The following is a 14,523-nucleotide window of genomic DNA, read 5'->3' on the forward strand; positions in this document are numbered from 1 at the left end:
ATCTGAACCGATTTCAACCAAATTTGGCACGCATAGCAACAATGCTAATTCTACTCCCTGTGCAAAATTTCAACTAAATCGGAGCAAAAAATTGGCTTCTGGGGTCATATGAGTGTAAATCGGGCGAAAGCTATATATGGGAGCTATATCTAAATCTAAACCGATTTCAACCAAATTTGGCACGCATAGCTACAATGCTAATTCTAATCCCTGTGCAAAATTTCAACCAAATTGGGGTAAAACTCTGGCTTCTGGGACCGTATTAGTCCATATCGGGCGAAAGATATATATGGGAGCTATATCTAAATCTGAACCGATTTCAATAAAATTTGGCACACTTGACTACAGTACTAATTGTTCTTCTTGTGCAAAATTTTAAGCAAATTAGGGTAAAACTCTGGTTTCTGGGGCCATATAAGTCCATATCGGGCGAAAGATATATATGGGAGCTATATCTAAATCTGAACCGATTTCTTCCAAAATCAATAGGGATCTATTCTGAGCCAAAAAACATACTTGTGCCAAATTTGAAGTCGATTGGACTAAAACTGCGACCTAGACTTTTATTACGGACAGACGGACACCGCCATATCGACTCAAGAGCCCACCCTGAGCATTTTTGCCAAAGACACCATGTGTCTATCTCGTCTCCTTCTGGGTGTTGCAAACATTTGCACTAACTTATAATACCCTGTTCCACAGTGTGGAGCAGGGTATAAAAATATTTTAATTTTAAACTTTTTGGTCGAAAATGGGGTTAAATTACGTGGATGGTGTAAAAGAACGAATGGTCCAATTTTAGCCAAGTTAAACATTTTGTGTAGGTATATTTTAAAGAAACAGCATCTTTGGATCGAAATCAATGCGAAAATCCTTAAGGAAGGAAGGTCAAAATCTTTGAATTCGAGTAAATTTTTAGTGTAAACATCAAAACCGCACACTAGATATCCCAGCAAAAAAAGCATCGCCAAAAAAGTAGTGAAAATTTTTCTTTTTGGGTCCGGAAGTGGTGCAAACTTGCGATGAATTTAACATGAGCTTGTCATAGGACGGATGTCCACCATTTCAATAGCCGTTGCCATTAGCGTAGCTAGACAATTTTCCTAGGGGGGGCTATAGCCCCCCTAGCTAAAAATTTATGGACTGAACTTATAGGTTCAATTAATGTTTTATTTCATAAAATTTAATAAAAAATTAGACATCAAAATAACTCGTCAATTAATTTATAATAAAGCAACTAAAAGTAGTTCCACACTTTTCCCAGCAAAAAATTGTGAGTTGTTCTAAAGTACTTCCAAAAATGCCCTCAATTATTTTAACTACACAGGAAGTTTTTTTACTTGATTTTTTTCATATTTTAATGTGTAATTTTTTGTTTTCTTTTTTTCAAATAGTTTCAAAAAAGAGTAAGAATAAATAAATTAGTACAGATTATTCAAATTTTGCCACAAAACTGCTAAATCCATTATAGAAAAATCGATAATTTTGGAAATTATTCGAGGAAAAACGTTTCAAACAAGCGTCAGAATGCATTAAAATCATAAAAACAATATAAAAATTATTTATTTAGGAAAATATCACAAAATTTTTTAATTCACATTCAAAACACTGAATTCGGATCTCACATTAAGAAGTGATGCAAATTCATTGCAACGGCTGTTGAAACGGTGGACATTTGTCCCATGACAATATTACATTCATTGCTTCTCCGCCAATTTTGCACCACTTCTAGACCAAAAAGAACATTTTCACTACTTTTTTGGCGACGCTTTTTCGCAGCATTATATTAATTTATGAAAAAATAGTTTTAATATCAATTACTATTTGTTTAATTAAATTGACTAAACTAAATCAATCATAAGTTCAACCACAGCTTTATTTCATAAATATCTGACTTCAAACATTGCCATCGGCAACTGCTACCACAACCCAAGTAATTCGATTGTTCATGAAAGGCTTTAGCGGAACTTTGTGCGATTGTATATACTTGTTTAATTTTTATAAAAATTAAAAAAAAACTATTGACATTTATTGAAAAATGGAAAATCATAAATAGAGTTTCAAATTCTGGGGGGGCTAAAATTTTTCTGGGGGGGTCTAAGCCCCCTCCCCAGAGGCCTTCCTACGCTTATGGCCGTTGCACTGAATTGGCATAACTTCTTAAGGTGTGATTAGAATTCAGAGTTTTGGATGTGAATTAAAAAGATTTTTAATATTTTGCCAAATATTTTTTTTTTTACAAGTTTTTTTTAAGATTTTTAATGCTTTCTAAAGGTTGAATTACACATCATGCGTCAATCCGTGCGTTGATGGAAGGGTTGATTTTTTTCTGTTTGCGCAGACTATTCTAGCTTATGATTTCAAAGGGAAATTTCAACTCTTCAATCATCGCTTGGTATGTAATTCTACCTTAATGCTTGTCTGAAACGTTTGACTTGAAATATTTATATAATTTGCAAATTTGTTCTAGACTGGAGTTAGAATTTTTTCGTCAAATTTTTAATATTTTTATTTGTACCATTTTATTAATTCGTAATCTGTTTCTAACTTATTTGATATAAAATAAAAATTTAAAACGAGAGTTATCAAAAATTGAATTAAAAGAACTTCTTGTGTAGTTAAAATAAAAAAATCTTTGGGAGGACATTTTTGGAAGTGCTTTTAAAGTTGTGCCTTTGGAACAACTTCCAAAATTTTTTGCAAGGGTGCTAGTTCCGATACTGAACAATTTTCCCCGTTTAAATTTTGTTTGGTAGTTTTTTCATGTGAAGAAAAATTTTTGGGAGGACATTTTTGGAAGTGCTTTTAAAGTTGTGCCTTTGGAACAACTTCCAAAATTTTTTGCAAGGGTGCTAGTTCCGATACTGAACAATTTTCCCCGTTTAAATTTTGTTTGATAGTTTTTTCATGTGAAGATTGTTAATTCAATTTGTTAATTTAGTTTCGACCCGATTTAAATTGAATTTCAAATAATTGTATCGTAACCGTTGAAAGACCATAAATAATCTTTATTCTTAAAATTCCTTAATAATCCTATTTATGAGGGATCACTAAAAAATATGCAATAATTCTCTCATTCAATTTATGGTTTTTATTTTAATGTTTTTATCAACAGATTTGAAGGCATTAAATCATTTTCATTAAAAGCTTAAGGACTTTACTATGACCTGTTTTTGATATGAAATACCTGTCGGGTCAGTTAATACTAGGCTAATTCGAGGTCAACACTCTGTAATTTTTCATTGTGAGTTTTTCAAAGAAAATGATAATATTTTCTGTATAGTATTTATTACAGAAATTTTGTACGTTTCCATGAAATATAAACAGACACACAAGTGTTGGAAATAATTATTCAAATCAAATGTTAATGAAATTTTGGCTTCAAATTACCCCAAATAGCAGAGAACAACAATAATAACCACAACAATTTATTGTTTGTCCTATGGCAGACCTTTAAATGAGCATGAGAAAATAGCAAATGTTCAAAATATCCTGTCACACAAAAATCACCGAAACCCATACAAATATAGAAGAAATATGAAAAAAAAAATTAAAAGACACACAGACACACCTATAAAAACGCGAAAAGCCAACAGCAATTGGGGTAAGTGTTAGCCAGTAAAGAAAACATCCAGCCTCATGCCATAGAATGTATGCAAACACAGAGAAAAGTTACCAAAGGATACATCAACGACAAAACCAACAACCACAATAACAATAACAACAAAAAGAAAACACAAATATCAATTACAACACCAAGAAAGAGGAAACTCATTGTATTGTTTTATGAGCAAGGCTGGTTATATACCCACAGACATAAATATTTCCCTTTTTTCCCTAAAAGTCTAGCAATGGAGACAATAAAAGAAGAACAAGAAGAATAAGTAGAAATAGAGAAAAGCGCTTGCGCTTCTCAACAGAGATTCCAAAAATTCCTATGAAAAAGCCAGCAATAATCAAACAAGAGAGGTAAATAGAGAGAGAGAGAGAGATTTCTCTACTACCAACAAAGTCCTATAGAATTTGATTCATCACACTTACATTTGTCTACTAAAAGTTAAAGCATACTTTGGGGAGCTTACTAATACAGAGCCTGCGAATTCTCTCCTAATGTTTCTTACACTCTATGGAAATGAAGAGAGCCGGTGATATTTGAAATATTGGAATATGAGTACAAGTGTGCATGTTTGTCTTTTGCCAATGTATGGATGTATGTATGAGTGTGAAATTCAAGGTATCTCGCCATAAGAGTGGGTGGTTATTGGGCGTTTAAAATACTTTCACTGCATCACTGACTGGTACTGAAATTCCAGGCCTGGCACTGGCGCTATCCAATTTACTTCTCCCCCTACGTTTACCATTGCGCACTTTTTTTCTTGTGGGTATTCATCGCCTTGCTCCTTGTGTGTGCACGGGCATGTGCTGGTCTCAACGTGTTCTTGCTACCAGACAGAAGTTACCTTTGCTCTGGCCTGCACGACAACAACGAACGCCACGGTTGCTCGTCCGTAGTCTAGTGTAAAAAAAAAACACCAGACTAAAAAATAAAACACAGAATTCTTGGACATTTCAAAACCAAAGCAAAAGAAAAAAGTATCAGCACACATATCACTCCGCATGAAGGAAGAAAATCGAAATTCGTACGAAAAATCAATTTAAACGGTAAACAAATCCCAACGGAAAAAAGTGTGCATTGTAATTTGAAATGCTTGAGAGAAAGTGTCAGTGAACAGATATTTGAAAAGAAAATTATCGAAAAAAATATATCCTAAAAATATCATTTAAAAAAAAAAGATCTATACAAGGATTACCTTTCAAAGCTAAGGTGACTGCAGTGGAAAGCCATATACAAAAAAGAAATTTTCATAAAAAATAAAAGGAAAATTTTTCAATTTCATTTTAAGAAAATCCTTTTTGAGGAAAAGAAGTGATTCAAAAAGTGTTTCTAGAAAGAATTCTTTATAAATAAAACCCAAGAAAAGAAAATCGTTTAGAAAATTTCGACAGTGGCGTCCTCTAACGAGCCCAATACAAACGCCGCCACAGGCAGTGGCCATAGTGGTGAATCGGCCACTTTGTTTTCCAAATTAAGAAGTTTCTCCATCGGCAGTGGCCCTAATTCGCCACAACGCGTTGTCTCCAATCTACGGGGTTTTGTAACAAATCGCTTGAGTAATATAGCACCCAGTGATACAGGTAAGTGGTTAGAATCCCCTCTACAAAAAAAATATATATTATTATGCAACTAAAAATAAATATCAAATATCTTCTAAAAATAGCAATCTTAAGCACTCCTTTGTAATGAAATTCGCCAAATTTTAAGTAAAGAGATCACACCTGAAAAATTATCCTAAATCTATATAGCTTAAATATATTTAGTAGGTATAGGTTAAAAAAAATTATTTTGGGATATACAACATACTCTATATATGTACCTACCTATACATGTATATAAAATTATTTTTATTCATTTATATATACATATATATGTATATACAGCGAAGAAACTCTCACATTCTCACTTTTCAAGTGGAACCTATTCAGCTGAATTCTTTGCAATTCAGCTCATTTATGTAAAGAGGAATGTGGTTGAATTGAAACATGATAGTAAAGCAAAGAGAACAGGAGTCCGAGAATAAGAAAGAGGCTCCACCAAATGGGTATACAAATTTTATTGGGTCCCATCTCAGAAACTCTTTAGCTCGCTCTCTCTCTTTGTTCTTATTAATAAATTGTATTTGAAAATTATTTTCTTGTGCAAAACTTTGGCGCTTACCTGTATCTCTCATTTCAAGCCCATTCCACTTATGTAATAGGTTTGATTTTGGTCTTTAATGAAATAATATTATTATATATCTTTAGAAATAATTTTTAAAGACAACAATTTTTTTCTAAAAAATGTTCTCCGTTAAAAAAAAACTTAAAATCGATTTTTTTGTTATTGCATACTTTTTGGATTAATTAAAGAAAATTTATGTCGCCTAGAGGTATGCAATTAATTGATTTCCATTAAAATCAATATCAGCATATAAAATGAGTATCTTTCTTACGTTTTGTAAATATACTTTTGCGATTAAAAAGATAAAAAAGACTAGAGATTTTGTGGAAATTTAGCTCCCAAAAAATTTGAAGGATTTGAGGGTATCAAACATTTGGTCTATCTTTATTAAACGTTTCATAAAAACGTCTAAGCAATTTCCGCATTTCCGTTAGAGTCGAATGTCTTTAAAGTAAGGTGAAGTGTCTTTAATTTAAAGCCAAAGCCAATGGAAATTATTACTAGGATACTTGTACTTCAATAATTTGGTCTTCTGTCGAATGTCGTTAATGTAAAGAAAACAATTCGTATTTGAATGTAATAATCTAGGTTATATAATAATTATATTTGATGAAATTTTGAATCATTAGATTTAAGATAACAAAGATTTAATGATATGACGTTTTCGATGCAGTGTTAATTGATTTCTTTTATATTTAATTTAATTATATTAAGTATAATGGTCTCTATCAGCGGTGACAACTGCCGCCTGGGAGTATGCAAAAAATTTCTAATTGAAGAAAATGTATGATTTCATAATTCTGTATAACAAGAAATGTATCATTAAAAGTGAGCCAAAAGTAATACAAAAACATTTTTCGTTATTATGACGAATTTTCTGTTAATCAACGTTACGTTCTTACGTTCGTACTATTAACGAATATTTTCATTGTATTAATGAAAATGTTTCGTTGTGACAATGAAAAAATTTCATTGGCTCAATTTTAATGAAATTTCCTTTAATACAACATTTTTCATTATTATGACGAATTTTCTGTTAATCAACGTAACCGTTCGTACTATTAACGAATATTTTCATTGTATTAATGAAAATGTTTCGTTGTATCAATGAAAAATTTCATTGACTCAATTTTAATGAATTTTTTTTTGTGTGTAGGAATATATATCTTATTTAAATTTTATAATTCAATAAACGATATCTGCATATTAAAAATCAACAACATTTTCTCTTATGTGAAGATACCCATTTTTAAGTCATTTAAGGAAAAAATGACTTGTCCGACTTTTGGACAAGTAACGAAACATTATATTAGAGAAATGCATATTCTATGTTAAACAAAATTGATATATTTTTTCAATGCATAATCCACTTTTAACGCAAAATCGAATTTCGGTTTTATTATTAACGCCCATGTAGCTAACGAAATTTTGAACCGCACTATGGCCATATATGTCACCTTGCCTATATATTCCCTGTGTCAGTTGAGAACTTAACTGCTGAAATTTTTTCAGTTAAAGTTAACCGAAGAGAAGATATTGACACTTTATTTTCTGTTAACTGGCAGTTAAAGCCTAACGGAGTTACATGAAAATGGCCGTAAATGTTAATTTCGGTTATTAGACGATTAACATCAAAAGTTGTTAAACAAATTAGACTCGGTTTACCCAAAAAATTTAATAGATAATTTTTAATATTTGTAACTGTTGGCTCCAACGGTTTTTCTTTTTTGCATTTTGATGAATATCAAAAGTTTTTTGCTCGAATTTAGTCTATTTTCCAAATAAAAAATTTAAGACTATTTTTATTCAAACAACAAAAAAAAAATCGTTTTAACTCTACTTTTCACATTTTTCACGAAAATTCAGTTATAAGGAAAATCGATTTTCGATTTTTTTATCTTTAGTAACAAAGATATATTTCATAATTTATCATTAAAGAAGTGACTATATATGGTAACACTGACTTAGGCTTGCCAGGCGCACTGGTTTAACCAGTACACGTACTGGTTTTTGGCAATTGTACTGGGTTTTCAAATGTACTGATAACAGTACAAAAATGTACTGTTTTTTGCTTTTTGTACTGTTTTTTCAGCATTACATTCAGAACAATTTTTTAGCAAAAGGAACGTACAGTTTTAATTCCTTCATCTTCGTACGTTTTTGATTCAACTTACGTTTTTTTTTAGGTCTCATTGTGAAGTAAAAGAGGCCAACAGTGGTATCGGCCCTAGGTTAGGTTAGGTTAAAGTGGCAGCCAGATTAAATTTCAGGCTCACTTAGACTATCCAGTCCATTGTGATACCACATTTAACTAAAAGTACCTATTCCATAGGGGCACTTCTAGTCTTAACCACTGAACCTTCTCTATTATTTAGTTTTGTTGAACCAACCAGATTGCTCCAAAAACATTAACAAACTGCTTTAGTTAACGTTTTCCAGGTCCGCCTGTAAGCTAAAGCTATATGCTCCTAAAATTCGCTTACGCCTTACACAAAAAGCAGGACACTCACACAAGAGGTGTTTAATTGATTCCTTTTCCTCCACATCATGACAGCTTATACAATAGTTTGCAAATTTGCCTATCAGACAGCGACCCGTTATAGCAGATATCAGGAGTGCTCTCTGACGCCTTGAGAACACTAGCATATCTAGTGTGCGGTTTAAGTTGGGCCATATTTGCTTGGTGTCGTTACAACCCTTGCAATATTGGCCATCATAACAGCCTTCTCACGCAGTAAGAACTTGCAGGTGGCCAGAGGCATACCAACAGATTCTAGTTCCCCTGGAATATGTTAGGTAGTCCCTAGCCTTGCTAACTCATCTGCTTCGCTGTTCCCCGGTATGTTCCTATGGCCAGTCACCCATATTAGGTGAATATTGTACTGCTCAGCCATCTCGTTGAGAGATTTGCGGCAGTCTTTGGCCGTTTTCGAGTTAAGGAACACAGAGTCCAAGGATTTTATTGCACACGCAGAGAAGGAATATGATCACCTCAAACATGTTTCAAGAGCAAAATGTTATTTTTGTAGGGTGACCATGTTACATGCTTGCCGAAATCAGATACATGATTTCCGAGAAAATAATATGGTTGCAAAAACCATGTTACATGGTCACCTCCCAAAAATAACATTTTGCTGTTAAAACATGTTTGAGGTGATCATATTCCTTGTCTGGGTGCAGGTTGACTGTCTGAGTATATATTAAAGCCAAAATTTGTTGGTACATTACTTCTCAGCCAATTCACCACCTATCTTATTGTCAATATTTCACCCTGAAAAACACTACAGTGATTAAGTAATCTTTTCGCTATTCGAATTTCCAGATCTTTTGAATATACTCCGAACGCCATTTGTCCATTCAATTCTATCTTTTATCTTATATATCTTTTACTCCCCGTGGTCTGTGTACACCACGCCTCACTGTTGGGAATTAGAGTTTCAAACTTTTTGTCGAAAAGTGGTTTTGCCAGAGTGTAATCCACTACGTTAGGCACATCTGGCATTACATTGAGGACCGAACTGTGACCGTACATTTTTCCGACCATAGCGATAGCTCGCGCAACCGCACAGCCGTTGTTGCAGCTGACTGTTTAGGCAAAATGTCTAAAGGCAATAGATGCAGCATGACATTAAGGGAGTCTGTTCCTGTCTTACTAAATGCGCCTGAGATACGCTGAACTTTATCTAATCAAGACGGTTTCTGAAGTGCCGACCACCAGACTACAACACCATATAGCATTATATGTCTAACTACTGCCGTGTATAGCCAATGCACAATTTTTGGTTTTCGTTCCCATTTTTTCCCTACACGCAAAGAAAAAAAGTGTTTGGAAAATGTGTACCGAAAACGTTTTTCTTTTGTTAGTGTTTTTAAATTGCTTAGAAAATTTTAAACTTTTATCACCAAAAAAATGCGTTTGTTACAAAATTTTTATTTTTTCAATAAAAAAGTTATTTTTGAAACAACAACACCGTTCATTTCGTTTATAACAAACACTGTTCTTTTCTGACTTTAGGTCTTTAATAAGACACATTTTACAGTTCAAAATTTAATATACTACAATGTAATGTTGAACATTTTTTCGGAATCTTCCGAACATATCTGGAATATATGTAAAAAAAATAAAAAAAATTTGGTCGAAGCAGGGATCGAACCCACGACCCTTGGCATGCAAGTCGGACGTAGCAACCACTGCTCCAAGGTGCCAAACTAAATGTTTGTTTCTGTTAAATAAACTTTGTTTATTCGGTTCGTGGGCGCCGCAAGCTATGCTATATAAATATTATTTATATGGATATTTATCTATTGATGACCATAACAGGTACATAGCTCAGTGGTTAGTGTGTTGGCTTACAAAGTGCATGGTCCGCGGTTCGAAAGGTAAAAATTTTAAAAATTTATAAAATCGTATAATTTTTTCTACATTGTTAGTATTACAGGAAAAGGTGTTAAGAACTAAAAAACCTCGTGGATGTGAGAAAGATGTGAGGGAAAATGCAATTGGCAAGAAAACAATGTTTTTTTTGAGTTTGTCTTTATGAAATTGTTTTTACATCCTGGAAAAGAATAAACGTTTATCACAAAAAGTATATACTTTTCTTCCAAATACACTTCCTTACAGCGAAAAGCAAATGAGAAACGAACTTTGTTTGTCTAAAATTTCGTTTGGAAGGAAAGAATTATTTTTTTTTTGCGTGTACAACTACAACAACCATCTCTACAACAGGTGGGGAGCCACCGTGGTGCAATGGTTAGCATGCCCGCCTTGCATACACATCGTCGTGGGTTCGATTCCTGCTTCGACCGAACACCAAAAAGTTTTTCAGCGGTGGATTATCCCACCTCAGTAATGCTGGTGACATTTCTGAGGGTTTCAAAGCTCCTCTAAGTGGTTTCACTGCAGTGTGGAACGCCGTTCGGACTTGGCTATAAAAAGGAGGTCCCTTGTCATTGAGCTTAACATGGAATCGGGCAGCACTCAGTGATGAGAGAGAAGTTCACCAATGTGGTATCACAATGGACTGAATAGTCTAAGTGAGCCTGATACATCGGCTGCCACCTAACCTAACCTAACCTAACCTACAACAGGTGATGTAAATTTAAAAAAAAATTTTTTAATAAACTTTGTAAATTTTTATTAGAAATATATTTTGATAATTAAAAAACTTTCCACTAACTTTTTTTTTTGTTTTGCATACAAATTAAATGCAATATCAATAAAGTGACATCCAATTATAAACATAAATGTTATGTACATAAATTTCCATTAAAAAAAAGTTGCAGTAGTTGAAAACTTTTCTTTTTGTAAATATATAATCACCACAATTCCCTATGGCAAACGAAAAAGTTATTTTGGACTTTCGTTTATTTAGGTATTCTAACGTGTCCCCTAAAAGTATGCAATATTTTCCCAACTATTTAGTAAACTTATTTTGATTAGAATAGACAAACGAAAAACTTTCAGTAAAGTAAAACTATAAAGTTTTTACTTAAGACAAAATTTATTTTATTGTTTTGGTCTTCAACTTCAAATGTCAATTATTTAATTAATTAAGTAATTTACAAACAAACTTAGATAAAACGAACACATACATATAAAATACTCTCAAACTTGTTTGCACATATATAGCAGTTTATACCATTGAGATAAACACAATGATTGTATAACACACATATGTAATCCTTATAAAATTAGTTTTTGAATTTTTTATTAGATTACGAATTTTGTGAGTGTGTGTGTGTGACTATATTAATGGCTATCAACTTACAGACATATAGTAGGTTACACAATACACATATTCTGAAGGTGTGGGTATGTGGAGGTGGGATAGGTTTTATACAATAGCAACTGACTTGATTGATGGAAACATTTTCGTTACCATTGTTTTGGGGGACAGGGGGTCTATCTTCACACATGTACTTATACCTGCTGGGTATAAATGTGTGTGTCTTTCTGTATATCTGGGAAGGAAATATAGCATAATGTAACGTTACGTAAATTCTTTTGAAACCTGAATGAAATTGTAAATGGTCTTGTTTTTATGTCAAGGATATAACAACAACGATGGACTCTCACACGGACGAAGAAGATATTAAATATAAGTGTGGTTTTGGCCACGTATCCTCCATGCCAATGCCAACAATTGAATACACACCTTTCCTATAACATGAGGAGATTTATATTAAAAATTTGCACCATTTTAATGAACATTAAAGTAGGTCAGGATTGTTGAAGCAAACTTTCACCATCATCCCGAATACCAAAGATAAGCATGGAAGGATATCGGAAATTTTTTATTGCTTCCATTTCAATTTCAATTAACTTGCTTGCTTAATTACATCATAGCAAAAGATAGCTTTATGAAATTCAAACATGCCACCAACGAAGTATTTCTCCGCAAAATTGTTGACCCACTTTTATATTCTTTCATAATTGAGATTATTTCTTATTATTTGTTCAGATTTATTTTTGCCACATTTTCTCGTTGTCACTTTGTTGTCACATTGTAAAATGAAAAAATGGTAGCTAGCTGATATCTGTCCCTTATTGCAATTATTAATGATGTTTGTTTTTCTTGGTTTGCTCAATCAGCTGGATGAGAAATTATTGTAAGCGCACTATATTGCTGACATTTATCTTTCTAATGTGATTTTTGATTTGGGCCATTATAATTTTATGGCTGAAATAATGATTTGGGCCATTATAATTTTATGGCGTCCATAGAAGTGGCATGATGTGATATCTAACTACTGTTGACGTGAATATAAAATCTGCAAATATTTTCCTAATAAACTAATGAATTAAATTATTTTATTTATAAATAAAATTATAAAATGTTAGATAATAGAAAATGCCAATAATAGAAAATGTATGGCAAATATGTATAAAGTGCTTATATTTAATAATTAGAGAAGAAAATGTTCAATCTATTAAATCGGAAACTATGACAATAGGGTGTCCAAATAAACGTATGTTTTTTGGAAAAGGAGCTTTCGGTTTTTAAGATAAAATATTTTCTATACATATATAATTTCAAACAGAAATGTTCTGCCCAAATAAAATTTCAAGAAAATTTTCTATAGAAACAAAACCCAAAATTTTGAAAAAATTTTATAAATGTTGACATAAATTTCTAAAAAAATAATCGAAACAATTTTTTAGAAAATAAAACTTCAAAAAATGTATTTAAAAGATAAATTTTCACAAATTTTTCTAAAAAATAAAGTTTTCGACAAAATCTCAATACAAATAAAAATCAGAGGATTTTTTATGTTTCGAAACAATCAAATAAATGGTATTTTTTAATAAAGGCTTAGGACTCCTTCCCATCACTAAATCAAGTTGAATTTACAGAAGAGCAATTCAGAATATAGCAGGAGAGTGATGTTTTCCGTCCTAGACAAACACCATCAAATATCATATGGTAGTCTCATTATCAAAAAATTATCTACCGGGTTTCGTTGCTGTGGCGTAATAGCGCATTTGTTCCCTTGACATTTCAACTTAATCGGAGAAAATAACTTGACTTTTCAAAATTCCATTGGTCCTCACCAATGAGACACTTTTGTCATATAACTAGGGAGCAACCGTGGTCCAATAGTTAGCATTCCCGCTCTGCATAAAAAGGGTAGTAAGTTCAATGCACGGTTGCCGCAGTTGGTAGAATGCAAACAAAAATTGTAAATTGTTTAATTTAACCAATCTACCAAATTGGTAGAATTCTTATTGGTTTGGTAGATTTTGCAAAATATTTCTCCCCAACAAAGAGGTGCTTTGCAAATTTTCGATAGAAATAAATTTTTGATAACATTTCAATACAAATAAAAATTTGATAATATTTTCAACACAAATAAAATTATGAGAAAACTTTCTATAGAAATAACATTTTCTATAAAAATAAAATTTTGAGAAAGTTTTCTATAGAAATAAAATTTTGAGAAAATTTTCTATAGAAGTAAAATTTTGAGAAAATGTTCTTTAGAAATAAAATTTTCTATAGAAATAAAATTTTGAGAAAATTTTCTATAGAAATAAAATTTTTGAGAAAATTTTCTATAGAAATAAAATTTTTGACAAAATTTTCTATAGAAATAAAATTTTGACAAAATTTTCTATAGAAATAAAATTTTGGCAAAATTTTCTATAGAAATAAAATTTTCCAAAATAAGATTTTTTGTTTTTTTTTTTATTTTTTTTGTAACATTTTGTCCAAATTTCTGAACACCAAAACAGTTTTCAGTGTGGTATAAAAATTTTTGGAGTTAAAAAAACATTTACTACTTTGAAGGAACTGTTATAATTTGGATTTTTAAACTGGCATACTTTTGCTTAATTAATATATGGAAAAAAGAAAATTCGATAAATCATATCCATCTATATTAAAATTTTTATCTTAGATTTATAGCTAGATATGTCCCCTAGAAATGTATTTATTTTAAAGGAGCCTCGTTTTTGGCTCGGAATTAATACCAAAATCATTAAAGGAAGTGAAAAATCTTTAGATTCAAGATGTTTTTTTTTTTTTGAGTATAAATAAATATCGCTAGCCACGTTCCCAGGAATTTGTGAACAAAAAAACGGAGAACTTAAGGTGATTTTTTTAATGAACCATTTAATGAAAATTAAAGTAGGTCAGGATTATTGAAGCAAACTTTCATCCCGAATACTATAGATAAGCATGGCAGAATATCGGAAATTCTTTATTGCTTCCATTTAAGTTTCAATTAACTTGCTTGCTTAATTA

At 31.8% G+C, this 14,523-nt stretch overlaps 1 protein-coding gene across 1 annotated transcript in view; it reads left to right on the forward strand.

The window, feature by feature from the left end:
• Positions 1-4,147: 4,147 nt before the first annotated feature.
• VAChT (Vesicular acetylcholine transporter) overlaps positions 4,148-14,523 on the forward strand; it is a 55,019-nt gene continuing 44,643 nt past the window's right edge. Inside the window, exon 1 of the mRNA XM_075292883.1 lies at positions 4,148-5,196. The gene's annotated coding sequence lies outside the window, so the exon portion shown is untranslated. The remainder of the gene's footprint in view (positions 5,197-14,523) is intronic.

This window comes from Haematobia irritans, chromosome 1 (assembly GCF_050003625.1).
Source record: "Haematobia irritans isolate KBUSLIRL chromosome 1, ASM5000362v1, whole genome shotgun sequence".
NCBI classification, from domain to species: domain Eukaryota; kingdom Metazoa; phylum Arthropoda; class Insecta; order Diptera; family Muscidae; genus Haematobia; species Haematobia irritans.